At 45.1% G+C, this 19,547-nt stretch overlaps 1 protein-coding gene across 1 annotated transcript in view; it reads left to right on the top strand.

Annotated features, from left to right (window-relative positions):
* Positions 1-3,957: 3,957 nt before the first annotated feature.
* The window catches only part of GNG12 (G protein subunit gamma 12), a 74,512-nt gene continuing 58,922 nt past the window's right edge, over positions 3,958-19,547 (top strand). The window contains exon 1 of the mRNA XM_028102574.2: positions 3,958-4,010. The gene's annotated coding sequence lies outside the window, so the exon portion shown is untranslated. The remainder of the gene's footprint in view (positions 4,011-19,547) is intronic.

The raw sequence follows: 19,547 nt of genomic DNA on the forward strand, positions 1-19,547 counted from the left end.
TCAGTGAAAACACGGGCGTCTGTGGAGGGTAACAGTCAAAAATAGATAGTAGCCCTAGGATGGTGGGCATGTGGGCCCAAAGACGCTTGCTGTCCTTTTAAAACTGTCATTAGGGGAAACACACACATACACACACACACACACACACACACACACACACACACACACGAAACAAAAAAATGCCCAAAAAGTGCCACTGCCTTTCAGTAGGGAAATGGGAAAAAATATGTTGAGTGTAACGTTTCAAGTGCTTACTCTGGCTTTTTATATATTCTCATAGAAGTTGGCAAAATAGAAATTATATGTATATTTTTAAAATTTCTTGCTAGCTTTGGCATAATCAGGCTACTCCCGCCCCCCCCCCATTATCTACAAATTAGTTGAGGATACATACCAACAGTTTCTTAATTAAAAACAAGATTTCAGGTCTCTAGTTTTCTGTGCGTTAAGGACAAGGGGCAGGTGGAAGTTTCTCCCCATGAACAGCCCAGACCAGCTCTTCTGGGTAGGAGCCAGTCTCAAGGTGGAGATAATAGGGAGGCACCATTTGGTTAAAGTAGGCCAGTTCATCTGCTCAGGGTGTGCCCTTTCCTGGGACAGAAGCCCTTGCACAGTGGGGGGAAATGTCACCATTTTGGTTCCTACTGTCTGTCTTTCACCTTTGGGGCTCAAGACTTGATCCTGATTCTTTGACACATTAGAGCATTACTTTATAAAGTCAGGAGCCATGCAACATCTAGTAACACAAATTTCTATGCTTGACTCAAGACACAGGGCGTATTTTCCCTCACCTTTGTGGAATATGTACCTTTTACACCTTTTATATGTTTTGAAGGCCCTTTCTTATGCGTTTTGCCATTTGAGATGACGAGATAACATCGCGTCAGAATTTGCAAGTGAAATCATAACAGACCTGACTAGGGAACAGTAGAGATGTCTTGAGAACTGCAGACATTCTCCAACATGCTTCTCAATATAGTCCATTCAGGGTGACTCCCCATTTTATAGGTGGGGAGGTGGAGGCACATGTTAGTTAAATGATTTGCTGGAAGTCACTGGTAGTCAAGACAGCTGGAAGCCAGGCCTATAAATCTAGTGTTCACCCCACTCTCCCACAGTGCTGTAGTATGTATTTTTTAGGGAATTAACGTAAGACTTGAAACAAATCTGATCAGATTCCAGTGGCTGTTTAAGGTTAAAGATCTCCCAGGGCTATAATTTTGTATTTGATAATTACAGTAAATGTTGGAGGGAGTCTAGTGAGGTATCATGTGTGTTTTAGACAATTCCTATTGAGTGGAACTTTTTTTTTTTAAGATTTATTTATTTGAGAGAGAGCATGTGCACAAGCACAAGGTGGGGCAGAGGGAGAAGCAGACTCCCCGCTGAGCAGGGAGCCCCATGAGCCTATGGGCTTCATCGCAGGACCCTGAGACCATGACCTGAGCAGAAAAGTCAGACTCTTAACCAACTAAGCCACCCAGGCACCCCTCGAGTGAAACTTTTTACAATGATGGAAGTAATCTACACTGTTGCTGTTCAGTACAAAGCTATTTCTTTGTCTGCTTGATTACTTGAAGTATGGCTCGTGTGACTGGGGAAATGAGTTTTTAATTGTATTTAATTTAAGTTTAATTTCCCACATGTGCTAACAGCTATTGTATTTGACAGCAACAGTTCTAGACTCCTTAATGTCTTCTTGGCATCGCCACCTGGATATCTCAGAGTTAACACGGGCAAATCAGAGTTCTTTTTTTAAAATAAAGATTATTTATTTTATAGAGTGTGTATGTGAGTGGGGGGGAGGGGCAGAGGGAGAGAATCTTCAGACAGACTCCCCACTAAGCGAGGAGCTCCAGTCAGGGCTCCATCCCGGGACATCCTGGGTGAGCTTATAACCTGAGCCGCAACCAAGAGCCGCACGCCTAACCAACTGAGCCACCCAGGTGCCCCGGTCAAATCAGAATTCTGGATTTTCTTTCCTCCCACAACCTGTTTGTCCCTCAAAGACGCTACCGTTGACCCAGTTGCTTGAGCCAAAACCTTGGTATCATCTAGATCCAGTCCTCTCCTTCATCCCTCACATCCACTTCATCAGCAGGTCCTAATTGTTTTACTTCCAGAACCTGTCCTGTCACTGACCCACCCCCTTTCCTACTACTTGGGCATGGAGTTCGCACACGTGGATCTTATTTTTCTCATTAGGTGTGATTTCTTTGGGGACCATGGATTAAGTAGAAGGATGTGTTTTCTGAATTCCTTTCTACCTGATTCGTCCTCTCTTCCTCTCCACCTCTGCCAAGACAGATACAGAGGTGTCTAACTTGTAGACCCCCTTGAGAATCTGATGAAAGTGTTGGACTCTTCCCTCAGAAAAATCATGAAGACAATGTTTTCCAAAGACTGACATCCCTCCCCCTGCTGTACTCCCAGACCTAGGCCTGACCCCAGGCCTGCTTGTGGTAGTTTTGCTCTTACTCCATGTTGTTTTTATTTTAATTTGCTAGCACATCCCATAACTCCTCCATCTGCCATCACTACTATTAGCTGACCATGTATCATGAGAGCAGCCTTGAATCACTTGGTGGTTATAATTAAAACTCAAAGCAATTATCTTATTTTGAGCCATTCACATTTAGTTGAGAGTCCAGTGGCTAAGGACATGGGCTCTGGAGGCAGACTACATGGATTAGAATCCCAGCTTTGTTGGGGCACGTGAGTGGTGCAGTCGGTTGAGTGCCCAACTCTTGGTTTCAGCTCAGGTGGTGATCTCAGCTCACGGTCATGGGATGAAGCCCCACATCCGGCTCCACGCTTAGTGGGGAGTCTGCTTGAGATTCTGGCCCTCTCCGCCTGCCCCCCACTCCACGCTCACATGCTCTCTCTTTCTCTCTCACATAAATTAATTCTTAAAAATAATACTTTATTAAAAAAAAAAAGGAATCTCAACTCTGTCACCATCTTATAACCTTGAGTAAGTTACTTAACCTCTCCATGCCTCAGTTTCCTCATTACAAAATGGGAATGATAATATGCTTACCTCATAAAGTTATTGCGAGGATTAATTGAAGTAGATGCCAAGAATAGTTCCTGGCAATAGTAAGTGCTATATAAATATTTACTATTATTATATGATTATTTCTAGTAAAATGACATCATGAATGAGGTAATGATGGATTACTAGGAGCAGGAAAATAGATGAATAAACTCTCCATATGGCTATTGACTACTTGAAATATGGCTAGTCTTGAGTTGTGATGTGCTGGGTCTTGAAGATTGAGTATGAAAAAAAACCTGAAATGTCTCATTAGTAATTTTTATATTTGTTATATGTTGAAATGATAATTTTCTGAACAAATTCAGTTAAACATATTAAAATTTCATCCACTTCTTATTGCCTTTTTAATGTGGTTACTCAAAAATATAAAATTATATAAATGGCTCATTTTATAGTTCTGTTGAGCAGCACTGCCTTAAGGCTCACCGTTATCGATAAAACAAAAGTTTGGGGTCATTTGTGATCAGGTGGCCACTATCAGGAAGCCTTGTACACTCTTCCCATTGTGCTTCAGGTTGTACTGGACCATCCGTTTTCTCACTAGTTCCATGAAGGGGGGCATGACTTGGTCCTAGCAGAAGGGGTTGAGGGACCAAGGCAAGAGCAGCAACCAAAGAGGCTTCTGCTGACTTGGAGGGGTTTGGATGAAAACACTACCATTTATAGTACTGGCTTCAGACTTCCAGCACTCTCTGAAGTAGATGAGAGAATGCTCTCTATTCAGGAAGTTGAAATATGTAGGCCAAAAACTCTCCCTATTCCACCAGGAGCCAGAAAAGGCTTTGCTAATCTTTAACTAACAGAATAAATACTCAGCATCATGGCGGTCCCTTGGGACTGAAAGCGCACCCTTCCCGAGTGTGATTTATTTACGGAATGTTTGCTTAATTCTATTTCAGATTCATTCCACCACTTACAACCTGAAAACGGTGGGCCACGGGAAGTCTTACTGGTGAGTTCTCTTTCATTTTTAAAACAATGTGACTGTTTGACATTATTTTTGAATGTTTCACACTTCCAAGTTAGATACATCCCTACCAGTACTATGATTAGATGTCTATTTATTCACACTTTTTATTTTCCTTTCTGAAATGATTTAAGATGTCTCCAAGCCTTAAAAAAAAAAGAGAAAAAAAAAGATCAATCCGTGTTCCTTTGCTAAGAATGTGGTCAGGGAAAAGATTATGATTATGTGCCAAATATTATTAAAATAAAACTTTTTTTTCTTGTAATGAAACTATTTCCAGGCCCCTGTTGATGGTCTGCTTGTTTCAGGCAGTATCCAAAACAACAAAGTGTTATTTTGGCCAAGGAATTCAGACAGTCCCTTGCAGTGTGTTGTAATGAAAATTGGCTCACAGTTATAACTTACTAGCTTTCTTCATGCTGTAGTTTTCCTCTCCTCCCTCTTTGAACTGAAATGTGATTGTTGGGACATAACAGTTATGCAGTGGTAGAAAACTGACTTTAGAGTTAGGAAAGTAAGATACTTTTTAAGTGAAAAAGTTTCTGGGGCTTCATGTGGCATCACTCCCTAATGCTGGGGTGATACTGTTATTTGCAGTGTGTAGCAGTTTGCTTTTGCTGCATAAGGAATCACCCCCAAAATACACTACCAGAGATTTGAGCCAAAATTTCCTGACTCAAAATAACAATCATGTCTTTATCCTACGATGTTGTGGGTTGGCAGTTTGGGCTGGGCTCTGCTGTGTGATTCTTCTGGTCTCTGCTGGGACCACTCCTGTCTCTGCAGTCAGCTACAGGTCCAGGTCGGTTAGGCATTGTTTCTGAGAGTCACCTGGATGTTAGTGTGATGACAATGACTCTAAGATGTGTGTCTCACCATCCTTCAGGCTACCCTGAGCATATTCCCCTGGGGTTGGGCAGGGTACCAAGTGAAAGCAGGAACGTCTCAAGCCTAAGGCTCAGAGGTGGCACAGCGTTGCTTCCATCACGTTCTGGCGGCTAATGTGAGCTATGTGGCTGGCCTGGATTCAAGAGGCTATAGATACAAAGTCAGCCCCTTTGTAGAGGAGCTGCAGAATTGCACCACAGGAACACGGATACAGGGAGGGGAAGGATTGTGGCCATTTTTATGGTCCTGTCCTACAGTGTTTTTGAGTCACATGAAAAAAGGAGGGCATGGAGTGAGGGCTCAGATCCACGCCCATCCCGTAGCCCACCGCCCTCTCTGCCCGTTCTGATTTGCCGGGCCCTGGCACTGCCCCCTGGCATCTCAGTTGAGTAGGCTCTGAGGTGGTCTTGCCAGTGCCAGGCTGCCCACACTCTGAGCCTCCCTCCATTCGCCGCCGCCACACTGGTCATCCTTCAGCTCATCTCTTAGGCTGTCGCTCTCTGTGTCTCAGATCATCCCCGGCAGCAGCCTCGACTCCTCTCTCTGGCTTCTCCACATCCATCATCTGGCACCCTCCTCTCCTGCTCACCTCCCACCACCCCTTTTATTCCAGCCAGACTGTTCCATTTACCATTTCTCTTTAGGACACCTCATGCTGCTCACCCCTTCCCTCCTTGGAAACCCTTCCCATTCTGCAGGGCCCACTAGAATTTTCCCTTCTCTGCAATATGGCCTTCTCTGCCTGTTCTTGCCGTCTGGGATCTGCCCTGCTCTGAACCACTTCAAAGCCAAATGCTGTGTTGTGCGCTTCACTCTCTTCACCTTGGCTAGTCTGCCTTCTCCAGTGCTTTGTCAGTGCTTCGTTTGAACCTAAATGTGATTGTGGTGAGGGAACAGTTAGGCAGTGGTAGAAAACTGACTTTACGGAGCAGACGGCTGCCCAGGCCTTCCATGAAGGACCCCACGGAAGGCTGAGAGTATAGCCGCTACTTAGTCAGCCAGGAGGCAGCAGGGACACTGTGCTTGGTCGTCCATCAGCAGCTCAGCAGGGTCACGTGAGGCACCTGTTAAAATACGAGCTCCCCTGGGCCCTCCCCATTTATTAGGTCTGGGGTGGACCCCAGGAATCTTAAAGGGCTCAGATGATTCTCATGTGATTGCTATGCAGTTGGCAACCACTTGTTATGGAAAGAAGAAGACATTTAGGGGCGCCTGGGTGGCTCACTCATTAAGCATCTGCCTTCGGCTCAAGTCATGGTTCCAGGGTCCTGGGATCAAGCCCCACATCGGGCTCCCTGCTCCGCAGGAAGCCTGCTTCTCCCTCTCCCACTCGTCCTGCTTGTGTTCCCTCTCTCGCTGTGTCTCTCTCTGTTAAATAAATAAATAAAATCTTAAAAAAAAAAAAAAAGACATTTATAGGAGACCTGGGTTGGAGCCCTGACCCTCCTGCTTTCTGCCTCTGGGACCTTATAAACTCAACCTAGCTGAGCTTCAGTTTCTCCATCTGTAAAATAGGAATAGTTTAACTTGTGGCCTACCAAGAAGATCTAAAAGGATGATGTATGTGCCAGTGTTTTGTGAACCATAAAAGATAATGGAAATGCATTAATGGATTATGGATCTGTGGCTAGCCAGTGTTGAGAAAGAGGCAGTTACCTTCGTGGTGGTGGTCATGGTAGTGAGAGAGGAATAGGCAGGGAGTAGTCAAGGGGTGGTCATGGTGGGATCACTAATAACAGTAACAGTAGGTCATCATTAGTGTCCTCCATGATCTTGAGTGCTGACTGTGTCCCAGGCACTGTGCTAACGGCTTCACATAGAATTCTTTGGGATTTACAAGAAGAAACCCCCGCCCCGAATTCAGTTGCCTCTCTACCATCATTACAGCCTATTCCACTATTAATGAATGAGTTCTTTGAATTTTTACCCTCTTCAAAATACCTGGTTAAAATGTACTCATCCCTCCGAGAGGAGATACTTGGATACACTGTTATCAGCCACGAACAACTTGTCAGTGTCAAGTACAAGGTCCTGTAGAAGTGTGAGCTGCTTTGATTTGATGGGAGGAGTTGGAAAAGGGAAACAACCAGGAGTCCTAAAGAGAAAGTAGGTGAGGGATGCACAGGAACGGGCCAGAGGGCACCCCGCTGCCCAAGGAAGGACAGGGCAGTGGGATGTATGCAGGCAGGAGGGCGGAGAGAGGGGGAGAGGACCGAGACAGTCGCTGACAGTTTGGCTCAGGGCTGTTCCTGGTCCAAGGCCACCACCTTCTCAGCCTGCTCAGCCAGAGCTTCCCAGTAAGAGCTACCCCGACAGGCAGCGTTTGTAACACTGCCTTCCTTTCACCATCCACATTGTTTTATAGTATTTTGATTGCTGTTGATCTAATATACATGCCTGTCTTCTTTCAAAGAGCTTTGAGGTGGCTTTTATTTTATTTATTTATTTATTTATTTTCGGTGCAAAAGGGTGGTTTTATTTTTTTTTAATTTTTTTATTTTTAAAAAGATATTATTTATCTATTTGAGAGAGAGAGGGAGAGAGAATCTGAAGCAGACTCTGCACTGAGCACAGAGCCCGGTGCAGAGCTCGATCCCACAGCTGCAAGATCATGACCTCAGCCAAAACCGACTTAACTGACTGAGCCACCCAGGCACCCCACAAGGGTGGTTTTATTAAAGCACTGGGGCTGCTATGAACATTGGAGTGCATATGGCCCTTCTTTTCACTACATCAAGGAGGGTACGTACTGCAATGAGCCCTGGGTGTTATACGCAAACAATGAATCATGGAACACTACATCACAAACTAATGATGTACTACTGTATGGTGATTAACATAACATAAAAAAAAAAAAGCATGGGGGCAGGACCCGTGGGCAGAAAGAGCTGCCTTTGAGGTGGCTTTTAAATACACACATAATATAATGAGACCCACAGAAATAAGGAAGGCAGGAAATTTGCAGGGGAAGGCAGGGTAGGGGAAGTTAGAGGTAAGGTCGGGCCCCTAGCGTGGGGCTGAGAGCCCGTACGTGGGCTGTGAGGTCCCCCAGTCTTGCCTTGGAGCTTCTGGGTGGTCACTCCCAGAAAGAACCCATGCTCAGGCAGCAGTGCACAGTGGCTGGAAGATGCAAGCATGATAGTTACTTGGAAGAGGTAAGGCATAGAGTCATTTCTCCAAAGTGCTCATTAAGAGGAGACCACATAAGGTTGTGAACAACATCCGTGTAATAAATAGAATAATGAGGACTGTCCTGGGTGTGAGTGAATGATGTAACCTCCAGGTGAAGCCCAAGAAAAGCCCTTGCAGTCCAGGCGTGCACTTATTCCAAGGATAAACTCTAATGGTTTCAGCTGGAATCACAAATACATATATTCGTGCTCCACCCCCACCCCCGTATTAGACTTTACAGATTGTCGTGGTTCTTGATGCTGAGCCTGGGCATCTGGCTGTGGACCAAATTTGGCAGAGGAGTTGAAAGTGACTTACCATCCCTGTTCTGAAAGAATAATAAACAGCTTCCTGGAAGGACTCTGTGAATATTATTTCTCCCCAGTCCCAAATCATCTACACCCTGACTCAGTCTGTGGAGTGGCTTTTGGATACACGGAATTTGCGTCGACCCTGTCCACTGTGACCTGTTCGGCCCTCTTGCCTTGCTCACAAGTAGGTCTCCTTCTGCTTTGAGCCCCCTGGCTCTAGGTCACTTTTGATACTGGAGTGTTCAGGTGAGAACCGGGGCAGTTAGGGAATCTCATGGGAATAGGAAGAACAGCCTGCAAGTATTTGCTTGCTGTTAACAAACTACAACCTGGGCTTGCCTGGGTGACTGTTGTGCACTTCTGGGACTTTCTTCTTCAGGTCAGAAACTTTGATATTTATTGCAAGAAGTAGGGTCTGATTGGTGGCAGCATTGGTAAGAAGAACTGTCAGGGGCAGAGGGTCATGTGAGAGAAGGTTAAGCCTAGACTTTCTGTAGGAATATTAGAGGATGAGAAACTGTTAATTCAGGAGGATCATTGTCAGAGAGCAGCCTAGAATTCCGCAAATACTACCCAGGAGTGGGAACTTCCTTTTGGGCTTTATTTTCATTTAGGTCAGGCTTATTTGTTATTTTATTATTATTGTTATTTATGATTGTTGTTATTTTGTTTGCAAGTAACAGAAATCCAATTTAAACTAGTTTCTTGACTTACGTAATTAAGATATCAGTACTGGAATGGACTTCAGGTATAGCTGTATCCAGGGGTTCAAAAGATATTATCAGGCCATTCTCTTTCGCTTTCTCCATCTTTTGGCTCAGCTCATGCTGTCAACTTCATTTGCAGTCAAGCTGTTCCGGTACCATGGTACCAGAGGTAGCCATCGGTGTTACGTTGCCATCATCCTCACAGCTATGGATCTCAGTGAAAAGAGACTGCCTCTCTTGCCATTGTTCTAACAATACCAAGGAGGGATCTTAGCTGGCCCAGTTTGGATTCCTTTCCTGAATCAACTTGGCCAGAAGTACACAGGTGACAGTAAGCAGTATCTGTTTGGCCAGGCTTTGTTCATGTGGCCCTCCAGAGAGGGTAAATCCCTCCAGAATCCCATAGAATGGGGTCCCTATGAAAGAAGGAAGAATTCTGTTATCAGAAGAAGGAAGTAAGAGCATGCCAAGTAGATAAAACTTTTGGGTACCAGAGTCCACTGATTTGGGAATTCTGAATTGGGGGGGGGGTCCACTAAACTAGAAAGGTTTAAAATTAGATTCAGCTTCAGTTATGTTGACTACCTAGTCCAGGGTCAGTATCATGATCAAGACTAGTAACAATGAGCATATTGGGGAGGTGAAGGGTGGGTGACCCCACCGTGGGGTCGGGTAGGCAGGTTTGGGCCTATGGATCTCCTATCGCATCCCCAGAATCTAGAACAATGACTATTAACCTGAAGACAGTGGGTGGGCTCCAGTGGATCAGTAATCCATTAAATGAATCAGTGAATGGGCTTCTATAATTATTTGCAAAATTGTGTGTATGTACTTTTTTTTAAAGTGGGAAAAGGGGTTATGTTTTCATCATTTTCTCAGAGGATTTCATGGTCCCCTACTGTTTAAGAGCCATTGCTCAGGCTTACTTAAATTGTTTTAGATTTGGCCAGCTTAATCTTATGCACTTGTTTCTTGTCTTGGCTCAACTAATAAAGTTTAGTGTCCATGAAAAACAGTTCCCTATGGAAGGGACACAATGATGTCAGTGGCCGAGTGTGTTGCGTTAAGTTGCATGTCGAGTTTTTTAGGCATATGTGTAAACTCTTCACAGTCCCAGTTGCCATTTACCAAAATGCTGACTCTGGTGCCAGGCTCTGTGCTAAGTGCTTTACCTGCATTATCTGAACCACTTATTTCCACACAGGACTATGCTTCTGTGAACCTCGGGTCTGTTACAGAAGCACCTACTAGAACCAGCTCCTCCCGGCTGCCTCTCTGAGAACACGGGATACAAACTCCGTGTTTTTCCTCTTCCGCACATCTGCTACTGTGTGTCTCTCCACCTTTCCACCCACAGGTGATAGAATCATAGAATCCCAGGGTTGGAAGAGTTTGCTCAGATCATGCAGTTCAGTGGTTTTTGAGCCCTGTTCTTTGGTTTTCTAGTTTTGGACTCCCAAGAGGGAAGGCTGGGCAGGATCCAAGTTCCTGCCCTGCTTCAGTCACCACTGTCTGCTGAAAACCACTCATGTGTGAGAATAAAAAGGGTTCAGGATTAGATGTCAGACTTGAGGTTGAGTCCAGGTTACTTACCTACCTGTGTGACTCTAGGAATGTTGCCTAACCTCTCTGAGCCATAGTTTCCTTAGCTGTCCAAGGGGATAACAACCTCTGCCTCGTGGAGTTGTTAGGGGGACTGAATGAGGTAATATCTGTAAAGTCCTTGGTCTCGTGCCTGGCACATAATCTGTGCTTAGCAAAGATTAGCTATAACTACTACATTGCACACGTGATGTGAGACTTAATTAAGACACAGCTGTATTCTTTTTTTAAAGATACATATATATTTATTTACATATATGTGTGTGTCTATATATATATAGACACACACATATATATAGATATATATGTGTATATATATATATTTATTTATTTATTTATTTAGAGTGAGCATGAGCTAGGGGAGGGGCAGAAGGAAGAGAAAAGGAGAGACTGGATTTCAAGCTGACTCGGAACCTGACACAGGGCTCCGTCTCACGACCTGAGATCATGACCTGGGTCGAAATCAAGAGTCAGAAGCTCAACCAACTGAACCACCCAGGCGCCCCCAGCTATATTGTCTCGCACTGTTCCTTTAAAGTTTATTCGGTAAGGTGTGTCTTTCCCCCATTTTCTTTTAAAAAACTCAATTAAGCTGAGATGCCTGAGTGGCTCAGTCGGTTAAGTGTCTCCCTTTAGCTCCGGTCATGATCCCAGGCCCAATCCCACATCGGGCTCCCTTCTCAGTGGGGAGTCTGCTTCTCCCTCTGCCCCTCCCCTTGCTTGTGCTGTCTCTCTCTCTCTCTCTCTCTCTCTCTCTGTCAAATACTCGCTATTCTTAGGCAATAAGAAGTCCTATGGCCCCTTTAAGTAACACACACACACCATACATACACGTTCACTTTGGAAATTGGAAATGCACGGTCTGGTCTCTAAACAGTCAGTATTCACTCTAAGAGAAGACCTCCCCCTCCATCTTGCCAGTACGGGTCTCCCCGTCTTCCAGCTGCCCACCGCGTCAGGCCTCCCCAGGTGACGCAGAGAGAGGAGGGGAGGAAGAGAGGAAGGTTCTTTCCTGACTGCTACCGTCCTGCCTGGCACTGGGTCCTCTGAGCCTGGCTGGTGGGTAAATGGATTCTCTGTCCTGGCTGCTTCCGTGGCTTTCTCAAGGACTTGCTGCTGGAACTTTCCATCTGGATCTCCCAGCACTCACGCGGTGTGTCTCCTTCTGCTGGCTGCGATCATCAGCCAGCAGCTTCTGGTTTCCATTCCTGTTCTCCCACCCTCAGGCTGCGTGAAGCCCATTGGGTCGAACCTGTTTTAAGGAGACCAAAGCTGGTATTCCTGGAGCCCAGAGTTCACACTATGTCACCCCTTTCCCCCCACCCCCGGGGGAAGGGGGAGAATGACCACTTGCCCTGACCCAGCCTTCTGTTCTGCCACCAGAGGCCTCTTTTGTGTCCTCTCACATTTCGGTTCCTCAGGCAGGAGTTGTGGACCAGTCCCCAAACTCTAGGAGACCCATATCAAGCCTTCCAAATGTTGCCTTTAAAACCTTTTTCTCTAGGGGCGCCTGGGTGGCTCAGTCGTTAAGCGTCTGCCTTCGGCTCAGGTCGTGGTCCCAGGGTCCTGGGATCGAGCCCCGCATCGGGCTCCCTGCTCGGCGGGAAGCCTGCTTCTCCCTCTCCCACTCCCCCTGCTTGTGTTCCCGCTCTCGCTGTGTCTCTCTCTGTCAAATAAATAAATCTTTAAAAACAAACAAGCAAAAAAAACCAACCCTTTTCTCTAGGCTTGAAATGAAAGGCCACCTCCTTCCACCCCAGCCATCTTGGGGAGCGAGGGTAGGAATCAGAGCATTTCTGAGGAATCTGCCTCACAAAATCCCCTGTCACTTTTCACTGCCCTGAACCTGTTTATATATCCTCCTGTTGGATCTTTGAGCCAGCTAGGTCAACTTCTTAGAAATTTCCACATAATGGTCTGGCCCCATGCTTTGGAATTTCCCATCTGTTGAATCTTGATGCTGGAGTGGAAACTTCCACTTTAGCATCTTGTTAGATTAACTGTTAACCCCTGGCTAATACAAGGAACTCCTCTTTAACACCCCTAAAAGGAGCCCTTCATCCTGTGCTTGAAACCTGGGCAAGCATGTGGAGCTCCCTACCTCCTCCTTTCCCTCTCAAATGTCTTATGACAATTTTCAGATAACTTGGAGTTGCTGGGAAGGTGTTGCTTCTACAAAGCCAAGACTGGCTCCCTGCTACATTCCCTTTAATGGGGTTGGAAGTGTGGTGTGCGTGTGTGTGTGTGTGTACCCTGTCTGAGAAAATCTGCCTGGGTGGCAGAGATTTCAGGTAGAGGCAGGCTTCCACAAACACCCTGCTTCTCAGACCCCAGGGAAGCCTCTGACCTTGCCTCTGGGAAGGTTTTCCCTACCATGGCACCAAAGTGCACTTGATATAACCCCAAGAGAAAGCTAGCATTTGGAAACTCCATGCTCAACCACTGTTTCTCGTGTTCATGACCCTAACGTAGTTTCTTCTGAGAGCTGATTTGCCATGCTTCAGAGGGATTTTTAGTCAAGGCTCCATCCGTAGTTTATGAACTCTGAAAAATCAAGGCTTGCAGAATGTGCTCTACAAGAACCACCCCCTACCCCCTGATTTTTTTTTTTTTTTTTTTTTTTTGCAGTTTTTCTTTTGTGCTTGAGCATCATTTTGGAGTCAGCAGCTTTTCCTGCCTTCTCTGGCCCCAGCACTGTGAACTTGGGCCTCTCTGCCAAGGTTCCCTCCTTTGTCATGTGCAGGTTGGTTGGGCGGCTGTGGTGGTAGGTGGGTCACCGTGCATTTAGGTCCCCCACACCCTGGTAAAGGCAGAGTCCTGGATGAGCAAGTGACACATGCTAGCAAGATATTTGAGTCAGAGTTGGAATCTCTTTGGGGACGATGGCCTAAGAATGTATTAAATGCATTTTGGGCAATTCCATCACTGGACCGATTCCCATGGCAGGACTCAACATTGTGCATCCAGATGTGAACCTGGTTTATGCCCTCATGTTCTCTTTGCTGGCTCTTTATAAAGATGGCAGGATGTGGCTCCCCCGCTCCTCCGTCCCCTCCTTCTGTGCCCTCCCTCATGCCCCAGATGATGTTGGAGCCAGAGGCTGTGAGGGCAGAACTGCACTCCCCTACTGCTGCTCACCTGTGTTCTTCTCTTGGCCTGAAAGGATGTAGTGCTTCCCATTTGGCCATTCAAATATCCAGATGTACTAAATAGCTAATAGGCTGCTAACTAGAACATTCTTTCTATTTGTGCACACTTTACACCCAGGAGGTGCATAGTGTAGGCAGATGGACCAGAGTTCAGACCTTTCCTTAGCTACTGGGATACTTTGGGCAGAGTCTCCAAGTCTCCAGTTCCTCATTTGTCAAATGAGGGTGATGCCAGGTGCTCCATAAGCTAGCTGGATTCAGGGAAGGTAATTAATGAATTCGGCAGAGAGGACTGTCACATAGTATAGGTTCAATAAATAGTAGCTGTTATCATTATTTGCTTTTGACTGGTGCAGTGATTTCTTAAATATTCTTGTAGCCTTGGAAAAAGTAGCCCAATTCTCTAGCATTTTTTTTTTGATCAAATAAGAATTTGCGAAAAAAAATCAAAATGTGTGCAGCTACCTGCTTAAAAAAAAATACCTTGCAAAGCTCCTTAGTTCTTTGTAGTGTACAAAGTGACTTTTGGTTGCAGAAGCAGCATGGCTCAAGGGCTAAGAATAAAGCTCAGCCTGACCAGCCTCACATCCACCACTGAATACCTTGGACAAGGTGTGACCTTGGGCATGTCATTTTCTCTTAAAGCCTCAATTTCTGCATTAACACGGTAAGGGTAATACTGCACAGGGTTGTTGAGAGACCTAAGTGAAATAATCCCTATGAAATGTGTAGCACAGGCTTGGCACGCAGTAAACACCCAAATAATGGTGCCATTCTCTTCCCATCACGATATCATCTTCATTTTACAGGTGAGAACTTGCAGAACATTTTTTTCCTTGTGACAAATGACTTCACAAAGACACTTTTATATGTAAGAAGTTGTTCTCGCTGTTTTGTTCAAGAAAGAACATGAACATTTCGGTGCGGGTTTGCTTACAAATACCAAACTGTAGCATATACAAAAGCAAGCTACATTAACTAAACAACTTGCCATTTCTGTAGGCGTCCTCTCATTTCCTTGTTAAGATTTGGCTAAGTGATTTTGCCACTAGACTGGGAGAAATTGATTTATTACTTTTACAAAGATTGTGCAGATATGCAAACATAGCTAGATTTGGCTAGGTGCTCTAAATTTAGATCGGTTTATTTTGTTCTCTGTGAATCTGGCAGAGTTGGCACCTTCGTGTGGAGCCCAAGGAGGTCTTGGAAAGGAGACATGACCTTCCCATCAGGAGGAGGGGGAGAAGGCCGGGTCTGAGGCAACAGGATGACCCAAAACGGGGGCCGAGGCTTTGTCAGGCAGGGGTGGCAAGATGGCCAGTGGTGGAGCTCATGTTCCTGATGAAGGGGGTTCGTTCCCTCTACCGGGACTATGCAGGTGTGCCCTAGGACACTTCTTTCCTAGGATCCTCCTGGGGCGATGGGCACTCCCAAGGCAGTAGAGCTCTGGGCTCCTGGTGTTTTTACTACGTGCCCATGCTGTGCCAGATGCAGGGTCTGTATAGAAGGAAGCAACATCGTTATTTGTGGGACTAATTTGGAGGTGTATGTAACGCATGCCTGGACATCTTTGGTGAATGAATTACCCATTTGAGCAGGAAAACCGTTCTCATGTTGGGTGTGACTCACTCACCTCTGCACACAGTTTAGGAGTGCTCTTTCTTCACAAACAAGCTGGAAGCCTGGCCGGTAAGCCCGAGAAAAGGGAAGTGCTGAGGAACAGGTGTGTGTGTGGGCGGAGGAACAGGTGTGGGGGGAGGCAGCTGGGCCACTTCCACTGGTTGGTCAGAAGGTGTTTACTGAGCACCTACGATGTGCCTGGGGCAGGATGAAGAGGGAGCAGAACCCAAAGGGACACTTCCTGCCACCGAACGCCTTGCACTTTCTTTCCCAGCCCCTGAGTCCACTCCCTGAGGCAGAAACTGAGCCACGTGACCACTGCTGTTCTGTGGGCGAGGCTTGCAGGAGCCTGCTTGCCAACACACTCCTCACCAGCAGTGCTGGCCACGGAGCTCAGGATGGTTATGATGGTCAAGCTTCAGGGCCTTTCCCTTCCAGGGACCCCTTCTGATGCCCTGTAGCTAATGGGCTAGTCCTAATTTTGTATTCTTCTGCTAAGAGACCCCCAAATTGTATAAGGCTCAGGATCCACACAAACTAGATCTGTTCCTAGGCCGGGGAGAATTGGCACACACACTCCGGGTCTTTCTCCCTCCACCCTGTCATGCTGTTACCGAGATACTAGAATTCCAGTTTGTTCCAATGTTGAGAATAGGTTTTGCCCCTGTGTGTGACCTCTTCTGAGGCTTTACCTGAGTTCCCCTGGGAACATCTAACCCTTCCAGGGAAGAGGACGAAGGCCCAGTGAGGACTTGCTATTTGGGCTCGTTCCTGGCCACCACACACCCTCAGAAGGTGGAAAGGTTCCACTATCCCTGCAGGAAGGCAGGGCCGGGGCTTTCAGACCTCCAGCAGCTTTGTGGTTGCTCGGAAGGAGGCCCTGCGAAGGAGCCGGGTAGGCATCAGCTGGCCACAATAGGCCCAGTGGAAAATTCCCCTTTAAAAAAAAAAAAAAAAAAAAGGTAATATCCTTGAAACTGTATCAGCGTGGCAAAAGCATCACCCTGATCTCAGGTCTTAGGAGAATAGGCTGCCGACCTCCAGGACTATGGCTGGTAAAGTGTTTCTGCCCACTGCCCTTAATCAAGTCCCTTCCCTCGTATTGCACCAAAGGGCTGGAGTGCTTTGCTAATCAGTCAGAATTCGATGTATTGAAAAGAAGCAAGAGGAGGGAAATGGCCCTTTTTGTACTTGCATTATCTTCCTAGTGCTCTGCGAAAGTCCAAGTTTGAAAGTCATTTCCTTTTCCAGTGAAATGCTGGCCAACTTCGCCCCCTGGAGGAGAACTAGAGAATTGTTTAAAATGAGCCATCTAAGGCGTCTTCCTTGTTCTGACTGATATCTGGAAAGAAATTGTCAGCCTGAGATGAGTCAGGATAGGGAAACGGGCCTTTTTTTGGTTGTTCTTTTCTTTTGCCTTGAAACGAGTATGCTATACTTAGGTTTAAATGCTTGTTTTCTATCTGTAAAGAATTAAATGATTAAAATGCTACCAGGTTTAAGGCTCATACCTATTAAACTACAGTGGACTTCTTTTTTTTTTTTTTTCTGGTCAGGTCTCTCCACTAATGCTAATTATGGAAAATTACTACCAGTATTGAGTCTCCTTTTAGCCCTTGAAGTTGTGGTAGAGACAGAAACAATCAGAAAATAGAAAATTTCAACCACCAACTGGATACATATTAGTGATCCTAACTAACAAACTGCAGCTCACCATTGTCCACATTGGAATCTTCTGAGTTCGTCCTGCTAGTTTAAATTACTTGGGCCTCAGTTCATTTACCCTTGCTACTAAAATCTGCCAAGACAGTCACTTTCTGTCACAATTAGGTCAACAAGGTAATACTTACTTCACTACAGCTTTCTATACTTTTTGTATATTTTTAAAATCAAAATGCAAAACAGAAGGATAAGAGTTGAAATATAAAAACCTTCCCATATATTTCATCTTTTGTTAAAATATGATTTTATCCTGACACCTTTATTAATCGTTTGTTAATTACTCACCTGCTTTTAATTACCAGATCTGACCTGACTATTTAGTTTCTGTTGTGTCTTCTGTAATGAGAGCCTTCATAATAAAAATCTCATCTACTATCTTTTGTTCACCAAGTGGTAGTTCATGACCCTGGGTGAATGTTTATCATCTACATTGTTCTAGATGTTCATCCCCCAAGTGGAGGATACAATGATAGTATTTTTATTATTAATGCTTTCAATAGTTGTTTTTCCTTTCTCTGCCCTCAGAAGTCCTGAGGTGCACCTCGGTATTTGAGGGCATGGCATTGTTAAGAGGCTGTTCTTACCTCACACATCAAATTCATTGAGTACTTGGGGCTGTTTTTCCTAAAAGAAGGATGGGAAAGAGAAGAGCGTGCACACACCTTGTAGGTTATTATTGTGAATCTTTTAAAAATATATCTGATGGAGGTTTCTAATGATTATTGATCATAAGTGTATATATGGTGTATAATTTTTCATCTCCTGCAGTTTTTATGTAAGAAAAACATTTCTTTGACCGTATCATCTGTTTGCTTTTTGCACCTAGTATATGGAAAACCAGTTGTCCTAAGAATAAGTAGGCATTGCTGGGAGGATATATTTCCTCCAGGATAGGTTCCTGGGAGAGTGCTCATTTCTCGCCTCCAGAGGCACCTGACAAACCTCAGAGGGGAAGGGGGAGTGAGCCCGGGGAGCCGGAATTCCTGCTGGCCTCGTCCCAGCCAGTCCACAACACAGGCTGGCTGCTTTTCTGGGTGAACACTTACCCTCCTTGCCTATGGCTGCAGCCACCACCCCTTTATTTGGAGGAGAAATAGACACACGCCCCTTTCTTGGTCATCTGTCCCCTTTTCACTGTTGAAAGGGACCATTAATCTAAGGTTGAGACAGCCTGATTCATTAATGATTCCTTGACATTCAGGTAATTGCAAGACTGAGCAACATCAGACTGGTTTGCAAGTTCTCTCTCATTTCAGAGAATTTTCAGGCTTTCGTTATTACTCACAACTTGCAACCTGCTCAAGTTCAGACTCTGCTGACTAGGACAGACAGGAAGGAGAAGGGCAATGTTTGCCACCGAGAAATGGGTGTTTGGGATAGGGCAGAATAGGGGTTCGTGTTTTTAGTCAAGGGCAATGTTTTGCAGACATTTTGTTGCAATTTTGTGGTAAGTAGTGTGAGATGAAATGAGAGACACCCAATAGCTGACCCTTTGCCCCTATGCTCCCCAGCCGCGCCTACACCAGCTCTTTCTCAAAGTACTGAATAAGGCTCTAGATTGCATAATAGTAGTCTATCAATGTTAGTTTCCAGATTTGACTAATTGTAGTGTAGTTGTATAATAGAACTCTTTATTTGTAGAAAAGACACACTGAAGTATTTAAGGGTCAAACAATATCATTGTCTACCTCCCTCTCCCTCTCTTTCTCTCTCGTGCTCTCTGTTGGAAGGGAGAATGCGTATAGTAGGGGTGCCTGGGCGGCGTGTCGGTTTTGCATTCCCACTCGTGGTTTGGACTCAGGTCGTGAGATTGAGCTTCATGGGGGGCTCTGTGCCCAGTGTGGAGGCTGCGTGAGTTTCTGTCTCCCTCTCCCTCTGCCCCTCCCACTGCGCACATGCTCTCTTTCTCTCTCGAGTAAATAAATCTTAAAAAAATAAATAGAAAAGGAAGTAAATATAGCAAAATGTTGACATTTGAGGAATCCAAATCTGGGTGAAAGATAGCAGAGAACTATTTTTTGCTATTCCTGTAACTTTACATCTGAAATTATGTCAAAATAAAAGTTTTAAAACATGATGCTTACGGAGACTTTGTAATCACATAGGGAAATGCCTTTGCTGCAAAGGAGCAAACTATAAAATTGTATCATAGAGTGTGATTTGAGCTCTTCAAAAACTCATGGAGAAAATATTAGAAGGAAATAGAGCACCATGTTAACTTTTGTAATCTATTATCCATGTTGGTACATGTTACACATTTTTCTCTAAGTAGCTGATATTTTCTGAAAAATCAGGAAAAAATCTTTTTAAAAAAGGTGATGGCTAACTCTTAAAGATCTGAGTGAATCTCAC

This window comes from Eumetopias jubatus, unplaced genomic scaffold (genome assembly GCF_037043125.1).
Source record: "Eumetopias jubatus isolate StellerSeaLion01/CBP00866 unplaced genomic scaffold, mEumJub1_p1.0 scaffold_4, whole genome shotgun sequence".
NCBI lineage: Eukaryota > Metazoa > Chordata > Mammalia > Carnivora > Otariidae > Eumetopias > Eumetopias jubatus.